Source organism: Cebus imitator, unplaced genomic scaffold, assembly GCF_001604975.1.
Source record: "Cebus imitator isolate Cc_AM_T3 unplaced genomic scaffold, Cebus_imitator-1.0 Scaffold149, whole genome shotgun sequence".
Taxonomy (NCBI): Eukaryota; Metazoa; Chordata; class Mammalia; order Primates; family Cebidae; genus Cebus; species Cebus imitator.
In genome coordinates, this window is record NW_016107464.1 from 4,421,996 (window position 1) to 4,442,116 (window position 20,121).

General features: G+C 44.9%; 1 long non-coding RNA gene across 1 annotated transcript in view; it reads left to right on the forward strand.

The window, feature by feature from the left end:
- LOC119473323 overlaps positions 1-20,121 on the forward strand; it is a 50,256-nt gene that overhangs the window by 8,682 nt on the left and 21,453 nt on the right. The gene's annotated exons all lie outside the window — the stretch shown is intronic.

A 20,121-nucleotide genomic window follows, 5' to 3' on the forward strand; every position in this document is an offset into this window, starting at 1 on the left:
TGATCCACCCGCCTCGGCCTCCCAAAGTGCTGGGATTACAGGCTTGAGCCACCGCACCCGGCCCTCTAAGACTTTTTGTTTCAAAGGACACTATCAAAAAAAATGAAAAGCCAGGGTCACGGCTCACGCCTGTAATCCTAGCTTTGGGAGGCTAGGGTGGGAGGATAGGTAGAACCTAGGCGTTCAAGAACAACCTGGACAACATAGGGAGACCCCATCTCTACAAATTGTAATAAAAAAATTAGCTAGGCTTGGTGGTGCTCACCTGTGGTCCCAGCTACTTGGGAGGTTGAAGCAGGAGGATCCTGAGCCTGGGAGGTCAAGGCTGCAGTGAGCTATGTTAGGGCCATTGGGCTCCTGTCTGGGCAACAGAATGAGAGCCTGTCTCCAACAAACAAACAAATAAAAAATGTCCAAATCCCTGCAAAAATAAAATAAATAAATAAATGCAAAAAAAATGGCAAAGGATTTGAATAGATATTTTTCCAAAGAAGATCTACAAATGACCAATAAACATATGAAAAGGTGTCAACATCATTAGTCATCAGGGAAATGCAAATTAAAACCATAATGATAACACTTCATTCCCAATAGGATCGTTATAGTGAAAATTTAGACAATAACAAGTGTTGGCAAATTGGAGCCCTCATACATTTCTGGTAGGAATCTAAAGTGTGGTGCAGCCACCTTGGAAAATAGTGATGATTCTTCAAAAAGTTAAACATAGAGTTATGTTTTAGCAATTCCCCTCCTAGGTATACACCCAAGAGAATTTAAAACATATTTAAACAAAAACTTGTACACACATGTTGATAGCAGCATTATTCATAATAGTCAAGTCAAAATAAAATGTCAATCAATAGATAAGTGGATAAGGAAAATGGAGTATACCCACACACTGGAATATTATTCAGCCAAGAAAAAGGATAAAGTACTGATACATACTACAATGTAGACGAGCCTTAAAACCATTGTAAATGAAGTCAGACACAAAAAGCCACTCATTGTATGATTCCATTAATATGAAACAGTCTTAGTTAGCAAATGCATGGAGACAGAAAACAGGTTAGTGGTTCCAGATGCTGGGGGCAAAGAAAAATAAGGAGCGAGAGCTAATAGGTGTGGGTTTCTTTTTGGGGTGATGAAAGTGTTCTAGGATGAGGTAGTCATGATGGTCGCCAAGCTTTGAGAATATATTAAACCTCACTGAATTGTATACTTTAAAAGGTGAATTTTTTTGATGTGTGAATTATATCGTGTTGTTTTTTTTTTTTTTTTGTTTTTTTTTTTTTTTTTTTTTTTTTTTTTTTTTTTTTGAGCCAGAGTTTCACTCTCGTTGCCCAGGCTGGAGTGCAATGGCATGATCTCTGCTCACCCCAACCTCTGTCTCCTGGGTTCAAGTGACTCTCCTGCCTCAGCCTCCTGAGTAGCTGGGATTATAGGCATGCACCACCTCTCCTGGCTAATTTTGTAGTTTTAGTAGAGACAGGGTTTCTCTATGTTGGTCAAACTGGTCTCGAACTCCAAACCTCAGGTGATCTGCCCATCTCGGCTTCCCAAAGTGCTGGGATTATAGGCGTGAGCCACCATGTCTGGCTGAATTATATCTTAATTTTGAAGAAATGAAGTGATTTACCCCAAAGCAAGAGCCCTGATAGAGAAAGTTCTCATGGACTGGAATATGCTTGGCAAATCCACCAGACACAGGTTCCCACTGCAAGGAGGGGCCCTCACTCGCGGGCAGCCAAGTACCCTTTGGGATGGGAGGGGACTCAGATCAGAGGTCAGTGGGGCCAACCCTGAGCCCCAGCCCCCTTATTACACCTCCCTGCCAAGTGCTCATCAGACCTCTGCTTGCTTGCCTCCTTTGACGGGGAGATCACTTCTGTTCAAGGCAACCCTGTTGGTCTTAAACTGCTTGATTTTTGAGAAGTTCTTTACTGAGAAAATAAAAAAAATCCTTCTTTCTGTAGTTTTCCTCTGCTGGTTATGGCTCTGCCCTCTTAGACACAGAGAGCATGTCCATTCCCTCCACTCCCTGACAGCCCTTCACAGACTGAATATATTCACTACAATCCCCTGATCTGGTACTCTATATGTTCAGGATTTTGACTCATCGGGCACTGGAGAGGCTGAATTGCCTTCATCAGGGCAAGAGATGATTATGTATTGCCATAATGCATTAAAAAAAAATAAAAACCACCATCTACTTATGTGAGCTTTCCTAACAAAACAAAGCTGAAGACCAAGAATTAAACTAGGAAGTTCCATGAGCCTTTGAAAGTGGTGATAGACTCTGCCTATCCTTTTTTTTTTTTTTTGACAGTCTCACTTTTGTCTCCCAGGCTGGACTGCATTGGCACGATCCTGTCCAATGCACAACATCCGTCTCCTGGGTTCAAGCGATTCTCCTGCTTCAGTCTCTGGAGTAGCTGGGATTATAGGCATCTGCCACCATGCTGGGCTAACTTTTGTATTTTTAGTAAAGATGGGGTTTCACCACCTTGGCCAGGCTGATCTCAAACTCCCGACCTCAGGTCATCCGCCTGCCTCAGCCTCCCAAAAAGCTGGGATTACAGGTATGAGCAACCGTGCCTGGCCCTGCCTAGCCTTTTACTCTTTGTTTACATGCAGTTCTAACATATTTGGCTGCCAGATCACTAGACTATGGTGAATCTGAAAGGAGATGGAAGCTTCTGGAAGCAGGCTCTTCATTCCAGCCCCTTCAAGCAATTTTAACTCATCCCCCTATGATTCTCCCTTACGAAGCTGCTACTGGTGCCTATGCCCTGCCTGCAGAATTGTTCTAGCCCATCTGCAAACGGCCTGCCCCAGTACTCCTCATGTTCCATTTTCCTGATTCCTATCCACCCCACCACTGCCCAGCCTTTTGTCCTCTCACCTGGCCACTTCAATTGGTGACCAGGTTTGAACATGCTTTCCAGCTGTGATTTTTTTTATTTTATTTTTTGAGACTGGGTCTCCCCTGTTACCTAGGAGTGCAGTGGCAGGATCGCAACTCACTGCAGCCTCGACCTCCTGGCCTCAAGGGATCCTCCCACTCAGTCTCCCAGGTAGCTGAGATTACAGGTGTGCACCACTGTGCCCAGCTAATGTTTGTATTTTTTTGTGGAGATAGGATTTCGCCATGTTGCCCAGTCTAGTCTTGAAATCCTGAGCTCAAGCAGTCTGCCCGCCTCAGCCTCCCAAAGTGCTGGGATTACAGGCTTGAGCCCCTGCACCAGTGCAGCTGTGATTTTAGTGTTCAGATTTTCCGCTTACTGATGACATGAGAGTCAGTTAACCACATTAAGCCTTGTCTTGTTTTAATCTGTTAAATGGGAACATAATTGATTCCAAGCAAATACATTTGTGTGTGAACGGTAGATGCCATAGTGTGTGTGAAGGAATAAGCAGTCACCCAGGGCAGCTGTTCTGATGACCTGGCTTCTGTTTGCCTGCACCATGGCAGTCCCCAAGTGACTTGCTCTAAGCAGACCCAGGTTTCAAAGGCAGGATTTAGGAGGACAACTGCGGTGATAATGGTAGCTGGAAAGTAAAGACAGAGGTGAGAAAACTTTAGAACCCAGGGAGTAAAGGCCCCTTGTCTGGGCCCATTTGTGAAAAGGCATGGCTCAATATCCCTCATCAACCTCCAAGAGCACCATCTCTATAAAGCTTCCTAGAGCTGAATGCTGTGAATGTCCTCCCTTCATTTCCTAAGCAAAAGTATATTGAGCACTCATTTTGTGCCAGGTACTCTTGTGCCAACTGGAAAGGTAGCAGAGACAGACACCCCTGCCTTTGGGGGCCCCCATTCTTGCTGAGCCTAAGTCAGGAGAGGAGGAAAAGTATAATATTTAAGTGTAATAATTAATAGATACTGTTTAGTCTAAGCGTGGTGGCTCATGCATGTGCTCCCAGCACTTTGGGAGATCGAGGTGGGCGGATCACCTGGAGTCAGGAGCTCCAGACCAGCCTGGCCAACATGGCAAAATCTCGTCTCTAATAAAACATACAAAAATTATCTGGGTGTGGTGGCATGCACCTGTAGTCCCAGCTACTCGGGAGGCTGAGGTAGGCGAACTGCTTGAACCTGGGAGGCAGAGGTTGTAGCAAGCCAAGATCGTACCACTGCACCAAGCCCGAGCAACAGAGCCAGACTCTGTCTCAAAAAAAAAAAAAAGAAGACATTTTAAAGTGTGTTTTAGAAAGATTTACCTTCAAAATGAATATAGTTCTTAATTTATATCTGAAATAATTATAGTTTTAAACACCTTATCCAAGGGAAGCTTCGGTTGTCATTAAATTTCATTTAAGTGGAATGGAGAGTATCAGCTTCTGCTAGGTAATGATGAATCACATTTAATGAATGTTTACCATATGTCAGGTCCTATCCTACGTGTTTTATAGTTCTCTTAACTCCTTTGATCCATAACAACCTTATGCAATGGTACAAATATTATTCTTGTTTTAAATAGGAGGAAATTGAAACACAGAGTGGTTTAGTAACTTCCCAAGGTCACATAGCTAGTAAGTGGCAAGCTTGGATTTAAACCCAGGGAGGCTGGATCCAGAGAAAGAAGCCAGGAGCTCTTAAGCACTATGTCCTAGGGTGTCTCATATAACAAGGACTATTTTCTTTGGATTTTTTTTTTTAACCAAGTGATCATTTATGTAATGTATGTGTGGACAATGTCACAATGAGAATTTGCAGGTCAGTCAGGACAAATTGGGAAAACTGTATGCTTAATATCTTGATTCCTTCCTTCCCTCTTGCACTTTACAAAGGAGGAAATTAAAGCTTGAAGATAGGGTCAGGGAACAGGCCACCACCAGGAGGGTGACCGGCTCCCTGCCTCCCCCACAGTTTTGGCCAGGCACAGTGGCTCATGTCGGTAATCCCAGTGCTTTGGGAGGCCAAGGCAGGTGGATCACTTGAGGTCAGTAGTTCGAGACCAGCCTGGCCAACATGAAGAAACCCCGTCTTTACTAAAAATACAAAAATTAGCTGGATGTGGTGGTGCATGTCTATAATCTCAGAAGGCTGAGAGGGAGAATTGCTTGAACCCGGAAGGTGGAGGTTGCAGTGAGCCAAGACTGCCACTGCACTCCAACCTGTGTGACAGATCAAGGCTGTCTAAAAAAAAAAACCTGAAGAGGCATAATGACTTCCTTAAAGTTAACAGCGTGAAAACCAGACTGGAGGTCAGAACTCAACCCCCCAAGCTGGACTTTTCCCAATATCTTTCTTTGTTTTTAGTTAACTCTGTATCAGACACTTAAGTGGTTCTGAGCTCTCTTTCTCTGTCTTTTTTCACATTCCAAAGTCTTCTTAACCAGAAAGTGCATTTCCTCTTTGTACAAGTAACCCCTGGTTCCAATTCCATCAAAAACGCTCCCTAGACTTTCTCATAGCTGTCTGACTTGCTTTGCTGGGGCTATTCATGGAGGAAGAGCACAGGGTCTGTTTTGCCTTTAATCAGAGTCAGGATAAGAGCAGAGAGGCTAGGATAGAAACGTTGAACCCCGAGATCCAGACCACATGACTAGGATGGTGAAAACTGGGGCCAGGCCACAGCCAAAGCCATGAGGAGGCTTTGGCCTCCTCACCAGCACAGCCATCACCCCATCATCTCCTCCCTTGGCTGTTCATCAAATCCCCAACAGTACTGAGATGCCACTGACTAGAAAGTGGTATAAGAAACCACACAGATTTGAGCATCACAGTTGTGTGTGAAAAACACTGAACCAGCGCTGGACTGGGAGTCAGGAGGTCTGGCTTTGGGGCTTGACTCTTCCACTGACCAGCTGTGAAGGTCTGGGCATGCTGACACGCTCCTCTGGGCCTGTGTTTTCTCATGGGTGATAAGAGGTTAATCAGCTGCTTGCCTATTCTCACAGGACCACTGAGAGGCTCAAAAACAAAAGTGACAATGCTTTGGAGATGACAAAGCAGTGTAAAGATGCAAGGAATATTGTCATTGCAGTGAGCTGGACCCAAGCCAGCAGCAGCTCTGGACCCCCTGCCCTGGTGATAAAAGGTTGCAGAAAAGGCTTTATCCACTCCCTTCTGCCATACCAAGACCTGCTCCCTGGAAGAGATTTGGGCAGTGGGAAAACAAGAGCCCAGCCTGGGATTGTTTCCAACCCCACGTGTTGGCTCTTTGGAGCACCGTGCCAGTAGTCAGGAGCCTGGACTTTGGTCCCTACTCTACTGCAAACAAGCTATGTAACCCAGCTGGGCTACAGTGTGAAATCCTGACTGTGCTGGTGTGGCCTCCCCATGACTGTGCCCAGGCCCCAGTTTCCGTCACCCCAGTCACATGGTCTGGATCCCATGCTCAGCATTCCTGTCCTAGTCCCTGTGCTCTGATCCTGACCCTGATTATAGCCAAATGGATCCTGTGCTTTCCCTCCATAAACAGCACCAGCAAAGTGGGCAGAGCTAAGCGCCATCATGTAGCCACTCTGGGCTTTGATCAGCTATAAAAGTCTGATGCCATGGTCAGATCATCAGCTTGAACACAGGGAGTTGGATCAGCTCTGAGATCTGAGAAAGGAAGAATGGGAGAAAAATACCTACTAAGTGTTAGGCCCTTTCCATGTAATTGAGCTCACCTTATTCATTCAGCCCACAATTATGCCAAGCTCTGCGCCTGGTGCTGGGGACCGGCCATAAACAGGACAGAACATTTGTTTTATGCCCACCTCTCCTGATTCACTGTAATTCCCCTTTGGGCATAAAACAAATGTGCACACAAATGCAGAATGACAACTGTGGTAATGATACAAGGAAGAGAATAGAGCTATGGGGAGGGACCTAACCAGCCCGTTATGGAGCTGAAACCTGACAGAGAGTAAGTAGATGCCCAGCTAGAAGGGGACAAAGCTTCCATGCAAAGGGAATAGGCATGAAGGGCCTGCGGTTAGAAGGAGATTGCCATGACCCAGAGACCAAGCAAGAAAGCAAGTGTGTGTAAGATGTGGTGAGCAAGAGGGGCTGTTGCTGGTACTGATGTTGAGGGTCTGGCTGAGCTCTTTCTCTTGGCCATAGTCAGAAGCAGAGGTCTTGATCTTAATCTTGGCACCCCCACTTTTTTTTGAGACAGAGTCTTGCTCTGTCCCCCAGGCTGGAGTGCAATAGCACGACTATAGATCACTGCAGCCTCAAACTCCTGGGCTAAAGTGATCCTCCTGCCTTGGCCTCCCAAAGTGCTGGGATTACAGATGTGAGCTCCCCTAATCTTGGCATCCTTTTATCTTGGAATATGAGCTCCACTGACTTAGGTCCTCTGCATACAATTAGAATTTCTTATTCTCTGGACAATCTGATTTATCATATTCACCAAATTTGATAAATAGTCACTGTGTTCAGCCCTGAAAAACAGAAGAAAAGACTTGTCCCTGCTACTCTGGTCCCTGTCTGGAGGACAGTCTGGAAAGAGGGCAACTGATGGGGCAGACACTTTATTAAGGGGCTCAAGCAAGACAGGCTGAGATGCATGCCACAGAAGTGCAAGGGGGCCAAGGCTCAATGACCAGGTCTGACAGTTACAGGAACTTGTCATGTTAATGATCACATCTTTGTAATGCTTGTCACACCCGTGTGAGAGAGTTTCCAAGGAAAAGTGTAATTTAAGCTGAGCCTTGAGATGTGATAGGACTTTTTATTTTTAATATGTTTTTCCAAGTGAAAAATAATATATGTGCCTACACAGAAATTTGAGAAAAACAAAAAAGGACAAAGAAGATAATTATAACTATCTTTAATCCAGAGCAACGACAGTAAACATTTGAGGGAGTGTCCTTCCAGGCTTCGGATCTATCAACAACACTGAAGTCATTGTATTTAGACAATTGGGCAGCACTTTCATCTTTCATTTCACATGTCACGGGTCTTTTCCCATGTCATTACATGTTCTTTAAAAATATAGTATTTAATGGCTGTTTAACATTCAATACTTTGGGTTTGGGTAATCACTTCATTATCATCAGATATTTTGGTAGTTTCCAAATTGGTTGCTATTATGAATAATGCTGAAACGAGCATTGATGTACATAAAACCTGTGATGGCATCTGGGTATTCCCTTAGGGCAGATTCTGAGGAGTGGAACTGCTGGGTCGAAGAGTATGAACATTTCCATGGCTTTGGGCATTTACTGGCCCATCACATTCCCACTTGCAATGTAGGAGCTCTTCTATCTCATTGCACAACTGCCAACACTATTTTCTTTATTTTTTGAGATGGAGTCTCGCTCTGTCACCCAGGCTATAGTGCAGTAGCACGATCTCAGCTCACTGCAACCTCTGCCTCCCAGGTTCAAGCAATTCTCTGCCTCAGCCTCTTGGGTAGCTGGGATTACAGGTACCCACCACCATGCCTGGCTAATTTTTGTATTTTTAGTAGAGACGGGGTTTCACCATCTTGGCCAGGCTGGTCTTGAACTCCTGACCTTGAGATCCACCCGCCCCAGCCTTCCAAAGTGCTGGGATTACAGGCGTAAGCTACCTTGCCTGACCTACTATTTTCATTTTTAAATCTTTGCCATTTTGACGGAGAACAATGCTGTTGCTGAAAATACCTTTCTTTGACTAAAGATGAGTCTGACTTTGACCAGCAAAGTGCGGGAATGGGGAGGTGGGGAGGGGCACAGAGAGAATGGGTTGCTGCTGGTACCGTTCCTCTCCAGGCAGCTCTGTGGACGTGTCAGGAATGTTTAGGAATTGCACCAAGGCTGCCTCATGTCACCGGAAAATTCTCTGCTGTCTTAAGTGCTTATAGCAGCCATGGCTCAGAGCACTTACACCTGGAAGGAGAGTGTCTGTCTAAGAAACCAGTTCTGTTTGCCCCAGAACGACCTTAGGTTGGGAGGACCCTTCCCAGCTAACACAAGTGCTCTTCTCTTAAAGGATGGATTTCCACTGCAGCAAATTTCTCCAGTGAGAGGGGGAGTCTGTTTTCATTTACTCTGTGAGAAATGAAATATGGTGAGGTGGGATTTGGGAATAAAAGGTTTTTGGAAGATGCCTTCAAAAACAGGACTTGGTGTGCTACTGGATAAAGCATAAATTGGTTTGCCCTTTTTGGAGGTCAATATGTCTCAAGTTGTCACAAATACTCTTTAACTCAATAATTTTACTTTTTTTTGGAGACAGGATCTTGCTCTGTTTCCTGGGCTGGAATGCAGTGGCATGATAACAGCTCACTACAGCTTCAATCTCCTGGGCTTAGGCGATCCTCCTGCTTCAGCCTCCTGTGTAGCTGGGACTACAGGCACATGCCACCATGCCTGGCTTTTTTTTTTTTTTTAAATGGAGTTTTGCTCTTGTTGCCCAGGTTGGAGTGCAATGGCACTATCTCAGCTCACTGCAACCTCTGTTTCCCGGGTTCAAGCAATTCTCCTGCCTCAGCCTCCTGAGTAGCTGGGATTACAGGCATGCCGCACCACGCCCGGCTAATTTTGTATTTTTAGTAGAGATGGGGTTTCTCCATGTTGGTCAGGCTGGTCTTGAACACCCAACCTCAGGTGATCCACCTGACTCAGCACTTTGGGTCCAAAGTGCCTCTGGACCCAGCTCCATAATTTTACTTTTACGAATGTATTTGAGGAAATAAACAGATGAGAATGCAAAAATGTGCCGACTCTGGGTGCACTGCCTATGAGTTAGCACTGCTCCACTGGGAGCAGTAATAAAAAAAAGAATGCAAAAATGTGTGCACAAGAATGTGTACAGAAGGAAGTATTGTGGACGTTAGAGAAAAGAACGGAAACAATCTAAATAGGTGTCATCTATGTGCCTGAGAAATGAAGACATTTGCATGAGAAATTGTATGGAAGTCTGGGTTGAGGAAAGAGCCAATACTGGCTAAGAAAAAACTATCTTGGCCAGGCATGGTGGCTCACGCCCATAATCCCAACACTTTGGGAGACCAAGGTGGGCAGATTACCTGAGGTCAAAAGTTCAAGACCAGCCTGACCAACATGGTGAAACCTCATCTCCACTAAAAATTCAAATATTAGCCAGGCGTGGGCTGGGGCAGGAGAATTGCTTGAACCTAGGGCAGAGGTTACAGTGAGCCAAAATCATGTCACTGCACTTTAGCCTGGGCCACAGAGTGAGACTCCATCTCAAAAAAAAAAAAAAAGAAAGAAAAAACTGTCAAAAATATCTAGAAGAATCTTCTGCCTAACACCCAAGATGAGCCCTTCCTCCCATATCACATTTGGCATCAACAGCTTGCAAAGCAAAGCATGGCATGAGCCTACTGCGGGCAGGGACACGGTCAGCAGCCCACATCAGTCTGCATCCATGAACAGGGAAAAGGAGTCGTTCAGCCAGGAGGGTAGGGCCCCTGTTGGCCACTAGTCCCTCCTGATGCCTCTCAAGCTACTAATGTGGCCAGTAGGACAGTAGTTATTTCATCTTGGCCTGAAACATTCCAATAGGGAATCCGAATATCTCATTATCAGACAAGTATGCTATCCAAAACCCCTAAGGATGCATGGACAGAGAAATATCATCATACATCTTTTATGCGATTCAAAAGTTCCTAATCAGAGAACCAACCAGAGTAAATATCTCTCTTGGAAAGACATATATTGCAGGAAATAGGAGAAGATATTAGAAAATATTGAATTCCAAATGACAACAAACTTTGAGAGGACATTGCCTTTATTCATAAATCAAAAAGCATGAATTGAGTGTCCACCCTGTGCTAACAGTGAACAAGACAGGCAAAGTCTCTATTCTCATGGAGTTTATCTTCTAGGGTGGGAAGAAAGATAACAAAGAAGCAAATAATAAATGGTGAGTATGGAGTGCTGTGGTGTGGACTAGTAGGCTGGTGAGGCAGAGCGACTAGGGGAGGCACACTGGGAAGAATTAAGAGTGCTTGTGGGGAATTGTGAGCTTAGACCTGGTGTCTGAGGATCAGCCAGCCCTGCAAACTAGAGTGTCTCAGGCAGGGGGAACAAGTACCGGGACAGAACAGAAACCAGCCTGGCTTCAGCACAAAACAGGGAGACAGACGTGGGTGAGGGGGAGGAGGTGAGCAGGAACTAGGTCATCCAGGGGCTTATTCATTCTAAGAGCAGTCTGGCACAGTGGTTCATACCTGTAATCCCAGCACTTTGGGAGGCTGAAGGGGGAGGATTGCTTGAGTCCAGGAGTTCAAAACCAGCTTGGGCAACATAGCAAGTCCCTATCTCTACTAAAAATTTTAAAAATTAGCTGGGCATGGTGGAGCATGCCTGTAGCGGACATTCAGAGTGAAATAATGTCTAGAAGTGGAAAGGTGAGTGTTCTACTCACTCTGGGCTGCGTAGATACTCATGAGGTTTTGTGTCCTGGAGTATGTCTAGGGTGGGTGAAACTATCTTGTGTTAGAGCAAGGGAAGGGCTGGGGCTGTTCAGCCGAAGAATGAAGAGACTCAGGGGACATGGGCACTGTCTGCAGATCTCTAAAGGGCTGCCCTGGGGCAGAGAGAGCAGGTCTGTGAGGTCCCCCAGGGCAGAGGTAGCTCCAGTAGGCAAAGACATAAAGAGCCCTTAGCTTAAGCATTGGAAAGAGCTCAATAACAGGTTGAGCATCCAAGAATGCAGATTTGGCCATATGTCTTTAGGTAGCGATCCCCCAGAAAGTGTCAGGTTGGAAGCATTCCAGAAAGTGTTTTGCACAATGCCTGCAATGATGTTCTCTCAAAGACGTGTTGGAACTGACGGAGTCATGGTGTCTTCAGATCTGCCCCTCCTTCATTCCAGAGCTCTGCCACCCACATTCTCCTAGACTCTTTTCTTCTCCCACTCATGGCAATCAATCAATCAATTACCAGGTCCCATCCAAGACAACCTCAGGATATCTCTGGAATCTGGCCCCTTTTCTCCATCTATTGCTGCTGTCTTCACTCAGATCTTCATAATTTCTTGTCCTGGCCTCTGTTACAGCTTCAGTTCTGTCCAGTAGCAATCTAACTGCAAGCTGAGCATGTTAAGCCCCTTGATGAAATATTTGCCCTCTCTCCATAGTTTCAGGATAAAGCACGGACACCTTAACATGATATTCAACCCACCTCTTCAGGCTCGCTGTTTTCCAGGTGCTTTAGCCTCCAGCCACATGTTACTGGCACCTGCCTTTGTTTTTGCTGAGAGAGTTTCCACATATACCTCCTGCATCCCAGCTTTCCCTATTGTCTACATCTGAAATTAACCAATGTGTTATCTTTGTTAGAATCAGGAACTGATGTTGATGCATTATTATTAAGTCTATAGTTTACCTTAAGATTCACTGTTTGTGTTATACATTCTATAGGTTTTTGTTTGTTTTGAGACAGGGTCTCACTCTGTCACTCAGGCTAGAGTGCAGTGACATGATCATAGCTCACTGCAGTCCTGAACCCTTGGCTCAAGTGATCCTCCTGCCTCAGTCTCCTGAGTAGCTAGGACTACAGGTGTGTACCACCAAGCTTTGCCAATTAAAAAATGATTTTTGTAGAGACAGTGTCTTGCTATGTCGCCCAGGTTGGTCTTGAATTCCTGGCTTCATGCAATCCTCCCACCTTGGCCTCCCAAACTGCTGGAATTCCAGGTCTGAGCCACTGTGCCTAGCTCTATAGGGTCTGACAAATGTTTGATGACATATATCCACCATTACTGTATCATACAGAAGAGCTTCACTGCCCTAAAAATCCTGCGCTCCACTTATTTCTCTCTTGCCCCAACCTCTCCATGAATCTCTAGCAATGACTTTTCCTGGCTTTTTGTATGTCAAAAACCTACCCTGGCTGGGTGTGGTGGCTCATGCCTGTAATCTCAGCACTTTGGGAGGCTGAGGCAGGTGGATCACCTGAGGTCAGGACCTTGAGAGCAGTCTGGCCAACATGGCAAAACCCTCCTGTCTCTACTAAAAATACAAAAATTAGCCAGGAGTGGTGGCATGTGCCTGTAATCCCAGCTACTCAGGAGGCTGAGGCACAAGAATTGCTTGAACCCGGGAGGTGGAGTTTGCAGTGAGCTGAGATTGCACCACTGCACTCCAGCCTGGGTGGCAGAGCAAGACTGTCTCAAAAACAAGCAAACAAAAGACAAAAACCCTACCCATTTATTTCCTTAAGAAGCCTTCATATATTTTTCTATGCTGGGTTCTCTCTCTCTCTCTCTCTCTCTTTCATTCTCTGTGTGTGTGTCTTTCCCTGTCTCTCTCCCTCTTCCCCCATACACCAACCCTGCTGGATAGATTTTACCTCATGGGTGAAGAAACAGAGGCTCATATATTGGAATAACTTGCATAAGACCACGGAACCAGCGAGCCTGTGGACTGAGATTTGAACCCAGCCCTGTCTGTTTCCAAACCTACCCAGAGCCCTTTTTTTTAAAGCTCTTGATCCTGTGCACTGTCTGCCTTCCCTCTCGATTGAGAACTTCAGATCAGGACTATTTCCAATTCAGGTCTGGGTCTTAAGAACCTAACCCCAAACACTAAACAGAGCAGGGATTCAAGATAAATATGCATGGATTAAAAAATATTTTGTTTATTGGAATGCTAATGACTAGCTGGAGACATTAAAGAAGAAAAAAATCTAGAGTCTTTGGGCTGTCTGCAAGAAAAGATGTTTACCCCATGCACTCCAGCAGACTCTCTGGGCTCAGCCTCTTGAGCGAACTTAATTCCAGTGCCAATGACCCGGGGTGTGCATGTGTGCTTGCTAGTTCAGGAGCTCCATTTCTCCCACACCTAGGATGCTCTTAAGAGGGAAACAGCCTCCTTTCATCCCAGCCTGAAGAGGCCTGGAGAGGCCCATCCTTCCCGTCTGAGCTCCCCTGGAGAGGGGCCAGGCCCGGGTGTGCTTACGTGTGTGCACTTGAGCTCAGCGCATTCTCTCTTCAGCCATCACACCACCAGATGCATAGTTCTCCTCTCTGCTAATGCAATTTATATGTCTGAGCATGAACAGAGGATTTGTGAGCCTTCAAGGCAGCGGCTTTGGAAATTACCATGACAGGCCAGGGCTGCTGGATAGAGAATTGGGGTTTAGGAAACTTTGGAGGAATTATTTTCAAAGGTGCAGAGGCTCCTCCTGGACAGGAGGAAGAGCATCTTCTGGGCTCTGAGAAGCCCACGCCCATCCCGTGTCCTCCCCCAGGCTCTTCCAAGATTCCTTTTAAGACATCCCCAATAAGTCTTTCTGGCTTAACAATGCATAAGACAAGAGCGCCTCACTGTGATGGAACAAAAGTTCATTTAACAGGATCAGCTGGTCGGGGAGACGAGGTAGAAATGAGAGTTTGGGTTTACACTAAGACTAGGGCTCTCACCAGCTGGGGAAAAGTCGGTGCATTTAAAAATCTCTGAGTGTCAGCACCTACCTGATAAAGTTGAAAGGGGTAAGTCACGTCTGTCAGGAAGTAGTGTTTTGTACTGAAATGGACTCAGGCTTTTGTGTCCAAAAAACCTGTGTGGCCTCAAGAAAGCTACTCAACTTCTCTGAGGCTCTTTTCTGTCATACGTGTGTTTGGGAATTCCCAAGTACCCTGCAGGGTTGTTTGGAGGGACTAAAACAGATCAAGTGGAGAAAGTGCTCACAGAGCCTGGTGTCTGGCACCCAGTAAGGGCTCAGTCATCGTGCTTCCATCCGTGGTAGATGCCTGTTCTTGTCTCCTGCCTCACTGCAGGGCCCCAGCCACCACTTCAGTCCCAATGGCTCCTCCCTCACATCCCACTCCAAACTCCCATCCTTCCATAGTCTGTCTTTTTTTTTTTTTTTTTTTTTNTTTTTTGAGACAGGCTGTCACTTTGTCGCCCAGGCTGGAGTGCAGTGGTGCAATCTCTGCTCACTGCAACCTCCACCTCCCAGGTTCAAGCAATTTTCCTGCCTCAACCTCCTGAGTAGCTGAGATTACAGACACGTGCCACTATGGCCAACTAATTTTTGTATTTTTAGGAAAGATGGGGATTCATCATGTTGGCCAGGCTGGTCTCAAACTCCTGACCTCAAGTGATCCTTGGCCTCCCAAAGTGCTAGGATTACAGGTGAGAGCCACTGCACCCAGCCCATCATCTGTCCTGACTGACAATTACAAGTCTGCTGACTTTCTCTGCACATCCAGGGACCTTAATGCCTTCCATGCCTATCTAGAAAAGCCCTTTCTGAACCCATTCTGACCAGGCCCTTTTCCTGCTTAAGAAAATTCATATGGCTCCCTGTCACCTACCAAGATAAAACCTAAACTCCTTGCTGCCTTCCACCTTCTTAGTCTTACTTCCTCTTCCTTTAAGCACATGTCACACTGTGGCATCAGAGTTGATGACTGCAGCTTCCAGTGTCAAGCGTTTCTTGTCCATATTTCTTGTGTATCACTATCGATCTTTCTCCCTCCCAAGATGAGGATGGTTTTCTTAGTGAATTTTAAAAAGAATGGTATCTTGATCTAGTTAAGAAATAATTCTAAGGAAAAACACAATAATAATTTTTTTCTTTATGCCGTGAAAACCACTGGAGCTTTGCCATGGATTTATTCACTGTTTTCCTATGAGCTGTAGCGGTAGAATGATCAGAGCATTCTACTGTATTTCTTTGTAATTTCCCTGTGCTGGGTTGCAGGTCTGGAAAATGATAGATACCTAAAATTGATCAGGGTAATCGATGCTACGTGAAGTATTTACGCATGATGGATGTATCATCTGCCAGATGTGGGTGTTGGCAATGGCTTGCTTGTTTATAAAACCCCTGAGATCCCATTTGTATGACTGACTAATGTTTGCACACAGAGCTGTTGGCTGTGTTTCTGAAATGACTATTTATTTGACATGACCACCTTTCTCCTTTACTTCCCCATTCATCACAAGCCCTGCTGCTCTTTCCTACATAACAAAATCAGGGTTTTATTCAATCTTCTTTCTCCTTGACCTCTGTGATATATGGAGGTGGTTTTATTTTGCATTTCCAACCGGCTTCCAGCCTTGCCTCCTCTCTGATTTGAAACTCACACGTTGCTGGTGTTCTGTCATGAGGCTCCAACTGCACCTGCAATAGAGACTCTAAACCCCCAAGGACAGCATTTAGAGTCTTCCCCAGCCTAGCCTCAGCTGACATTTCCAGATGTACATTGTGCCAAGGACCCCGGCACTGGACATGGATGTTCTCATTATAAGTGACAGAAACCCAAGCTCACTAGCTTATACCCACAGAGTTGTTTACTGATGGGTCCTGGCATAGGACACAGAATTGGAGAAAGGCCTGCCTGAACCAGCCCAGCTCTGGGGACCTCCGAGACCAGAAGGAGACCTCCGAGACTGGAAGAGACCGGAAGCAGTTGCTCCAAACCATGAGCAACTGCCGTCTCCCTGCTTGTCTTGTGTGATGGCCTCATTCTCTCCTGCAGACAGGTTTTCTCTACATAGTACGAGTGTGGCCCTCATTAGTCTAACTCCTCATCAAGGAAAGTACTTTCTTCCTGCTGCTCTAGGGGAGGGACACTGATTAGCCTGGATTGGGTCAGTGCAGCCTTGGACCAGTTACTAAATCTGGGGGCTGGGGAGCTATAACTGACCCAGCCAGCATCACTGGCCCAACTCTGTGGTCAGGAGGAGGGCAGAATAGACTCTCAGAAGAAAGGAGGAGAAGGAGTAGGCACAGTGGTTCCCATCTGTAATCCCAGCACTTTGGGAGGCTGTGGTGGGAAGATTGTTTGAGGCCATGAGTTCAAGATCAGCCTGGGCAACAAACTGAGACGCTCTCTCTACCAAATAATGAAACAAAACAAAAACCAGACAGGTATGGTGGCATGCACCTATATGGTCCTAGCTACTTGTAAGGTTGAGGTAGGAGGGTCACTGGAGCCCAGGAATTGGAGGTTGCAATGAGCTATTATCACATCATTGCCCTCCAGCCTGGGTAACAGAGTGAGACAGTGTCTCTAAAAAAAATCAAAGAAGAAGAACAATGGGAGGAGGAAAAGAAGGGAGAGGAGGAGGAGAAGAAGGAAAAGGAGGAGGAGAAGAGGAGGAGGAGGAGGGAGGAGGAAAAAGGAGGGAGGAGGAGCGGGGGGAAGAGGAGGGGAGTGTACTAGGCAGACAGAGCTGTGGCTGCCATTCCTGCTCTGGACATCTTAGCCACAGTGCATGTGCCATTAATTAAGCACTTACTGGGCACCAACCTTCTGTGCCAGGCTCCAGCCTTTCTTCAGTGGACCTCAGAATCTGGTGGAGGAAACAAATACCCAAACAGATCATTCCACTACAGGGGGTAGAGTGCACCAGTGTTGGCAGATTCAGTATGCTGTCAGAACCCGCACGGGAGTCTTTGAACTCAATCTGTTCGGTAAAGGAGGCTTCCTGAAACAGTGACAGGGACCCCAGTCTTGGAGGGAACAGCATGAGTGAGCTAGGTGATGAAGAAGGAATGCACATTCCATGTGAGCAGCAAGTTGAAGTTGTGAGACCCAGGCCTGTGTCCAGGAGGATCAGCAGCTCTGGAAGGTTAGGGCATGGAGTGTGAAGTATACAAGGAGAGGGAGGGTGGGCGGGCTTGGAAATGCCTCACCTTTGGCCTTGGCTCTTGCCTGTCCCTCCTGCCGTCTACACAGTGAAATCTGACTTAGCCTCAAGGCCAGGCTCTGCAGCAGACCTGCCGTTTTGAATCCTTCAGTGGAGAATCACAGCATCCTCAGGGATTCTGCAGCATCTTATAGGTGCCTCTGTTCTAGACTTTTATGTTCTGCCTTGCTTTCAGTTATTTATTTACACATCTGAGGTCCTTTACTACATCAAAAGACCCCTTGAATGAAGGAACCATGCTCTCAACGTCCTTCTCTCTCACACAGCTCCTTGTTCAGTGTTCAGAAAATAACCGAATTGTGATCACTTGGCTAATTGGGTAGTTTTTCCACCTTGGGAGCAACTACCAAAATGACATTGTTTCATGTAAGTTGAAAGAATTTTAAAAGTTATCTATCAACATTTTTTCAATGTATTCAATTATATGTGTGTATATATATATATATATATATATTCCAAAATAAAAAGAGCTTTATGGATTTTATTGATTGTAAAGTTGATAAATATGCATACAGAAAATGTAAATGATACATAAAAGCATAAAGAATAAATTTAAAATCACACCAAGATACTATTTCCCAGAGGCAGCCACCATTAACATTACAGATAACAACCTTTCAGACACTTCTCTATAAATCTAGCTATTATTAATATATAACTTTATAAAAAGGTAGTAAAAAATGCAACATAAGCTAGCCCTCAGAGTAATAAGTTCAAAAGAATTTAACAGATGAATAAAATATGTTTTTTTCTTTTGAATAGCCTAAATGGGTTCTTTGATGTTCCCTGAGGGATTAAACACACTCAAGATTTACCTGAGAAACTTCTACCTGCTCTCTGTCTCTCTTTTATTGAGATGTAATTGACATGCCATAAAATTCACTAATAAAGTATACAGTTCAGTGGTTTTTGAGTACGCTCACAGGGTTGTGCAGCTATCACCACAATTTCATTCCAGACCATGCCCATCACCCCAAAAGGGAATGCCATACCTTTTAAGCAGTCACTACCCATTTCTCTCTCCCTCCAGCTCCTGGCTACTAATAACTTAGTTTCTTTTTCTTTTTTTGGAGACAGAGTCTCACTCCATCACCCAGGCTGGAGTGTAGTGCAGTGGTGTGATCTCAGCTCACTGCAACCTCCGCCTCCCAGGTTCAAGCAATTCTCCTGCCTCAGCCTCCTAAGTAGCTGGGATTATAGGCACACACCACCATGCCTGGCTAAATTTTGTATTTTTAGTAGAGAAGGGGTTTTGCCATGTTGGCCAGACTGATCTCAAACTCCTGACCTCAAGTGATCTGCCTGCCTTGGCCTCCCAAAGTGCTGGGATTACAGATGTGGGCCACCGTGCCTGGCCACTAATTTAGTTTCTGTCTCCATTTTATTTCTATCTCTATGGATTTGTCCATTTTGGACATTTAATGTAAATGGAATTATATAATATGATGCCTTTTTTATTGGGGTTCTTTTATATAGCATAATATTTTCAAGGTTCATCAATATCATAGCATATGTTAGTACTTCATTTATTTTTATGGCCAAGTAGTATTGCATTGTATGGATATACCACATTTTGTTTATCCATTCATCAGTTGATATGATTTAGATTGTTTCTACCTTGGCTGTTATTAATAATGCTGCTATGAACATTAGTGTAAAAGTTTTTATTTGAGCAATGTGTTTTCACTTTTCTTGGGACTATACCTAGGGATAAAATATCTGGGTCATATGGTAACTCTATTTTTAACTTTTTGGGGATCTGCCAAACTATTTTCCAAAGTGGCTACACTATTTTACATTTTCACCAGCAATGCATTAGAGTTTCACATTTTCTGTGTCCTCAGCAACACTTGTTACTATCTTTCTGATTATAACCAACCTAGTGGGTGTGAAGTAATAGATCATTATGGTTTTAATTTGCATTTTTCTTTTCTTTTTTTTGATACAGGGTCTTGCTTTGTCACTCGGGCTGGAGTGCTGCGGCAACAATCATGGCTCACTGCAGCCTCAAACACCTGGGCTCCAGCAATCCTCCTGCCTCGACCTCCAAGTAACTGGGACTATAGGTGTGTGCCACCATGCCTGGCTAATTAAAACAATTTTTTTTTTTTTTTTGTAAATTTGTTTCACTATGTTGCCTAGGCTGGTCTCGAACTCCTGAGCTCAAGAGATCCTCCTGATTTGGCCTCCCAAAGTGCTGGGATTACAGACATGAGCCACTGTACGCAGCCTGCAGTTTTCTAATGATTAATAAAGTTGAATAATTTTCATGTGCTTATTGGCAATTTATATATCTTTTTTGGAGAAATGTCTATTTCTTAACATACTTTGTCCACTTTGTAACTGGGATATTTGTATTTTAATGATGAGGCTTTAAATTTCCTTAAATATTATGACCACTGTAGACCTGATTTGCAAAACATTTTTTTCCCATTTCATGGCTTTTTAACTTTCTTGATAGTGTACTTTGAAGCACACACATTTTTAAGTTTGCTGAAGTCCATTTTGTCTGTTTTTCTTTCCCAGGTGTGTTTCCTGATATGTCCTTACAGTATTGATTTTT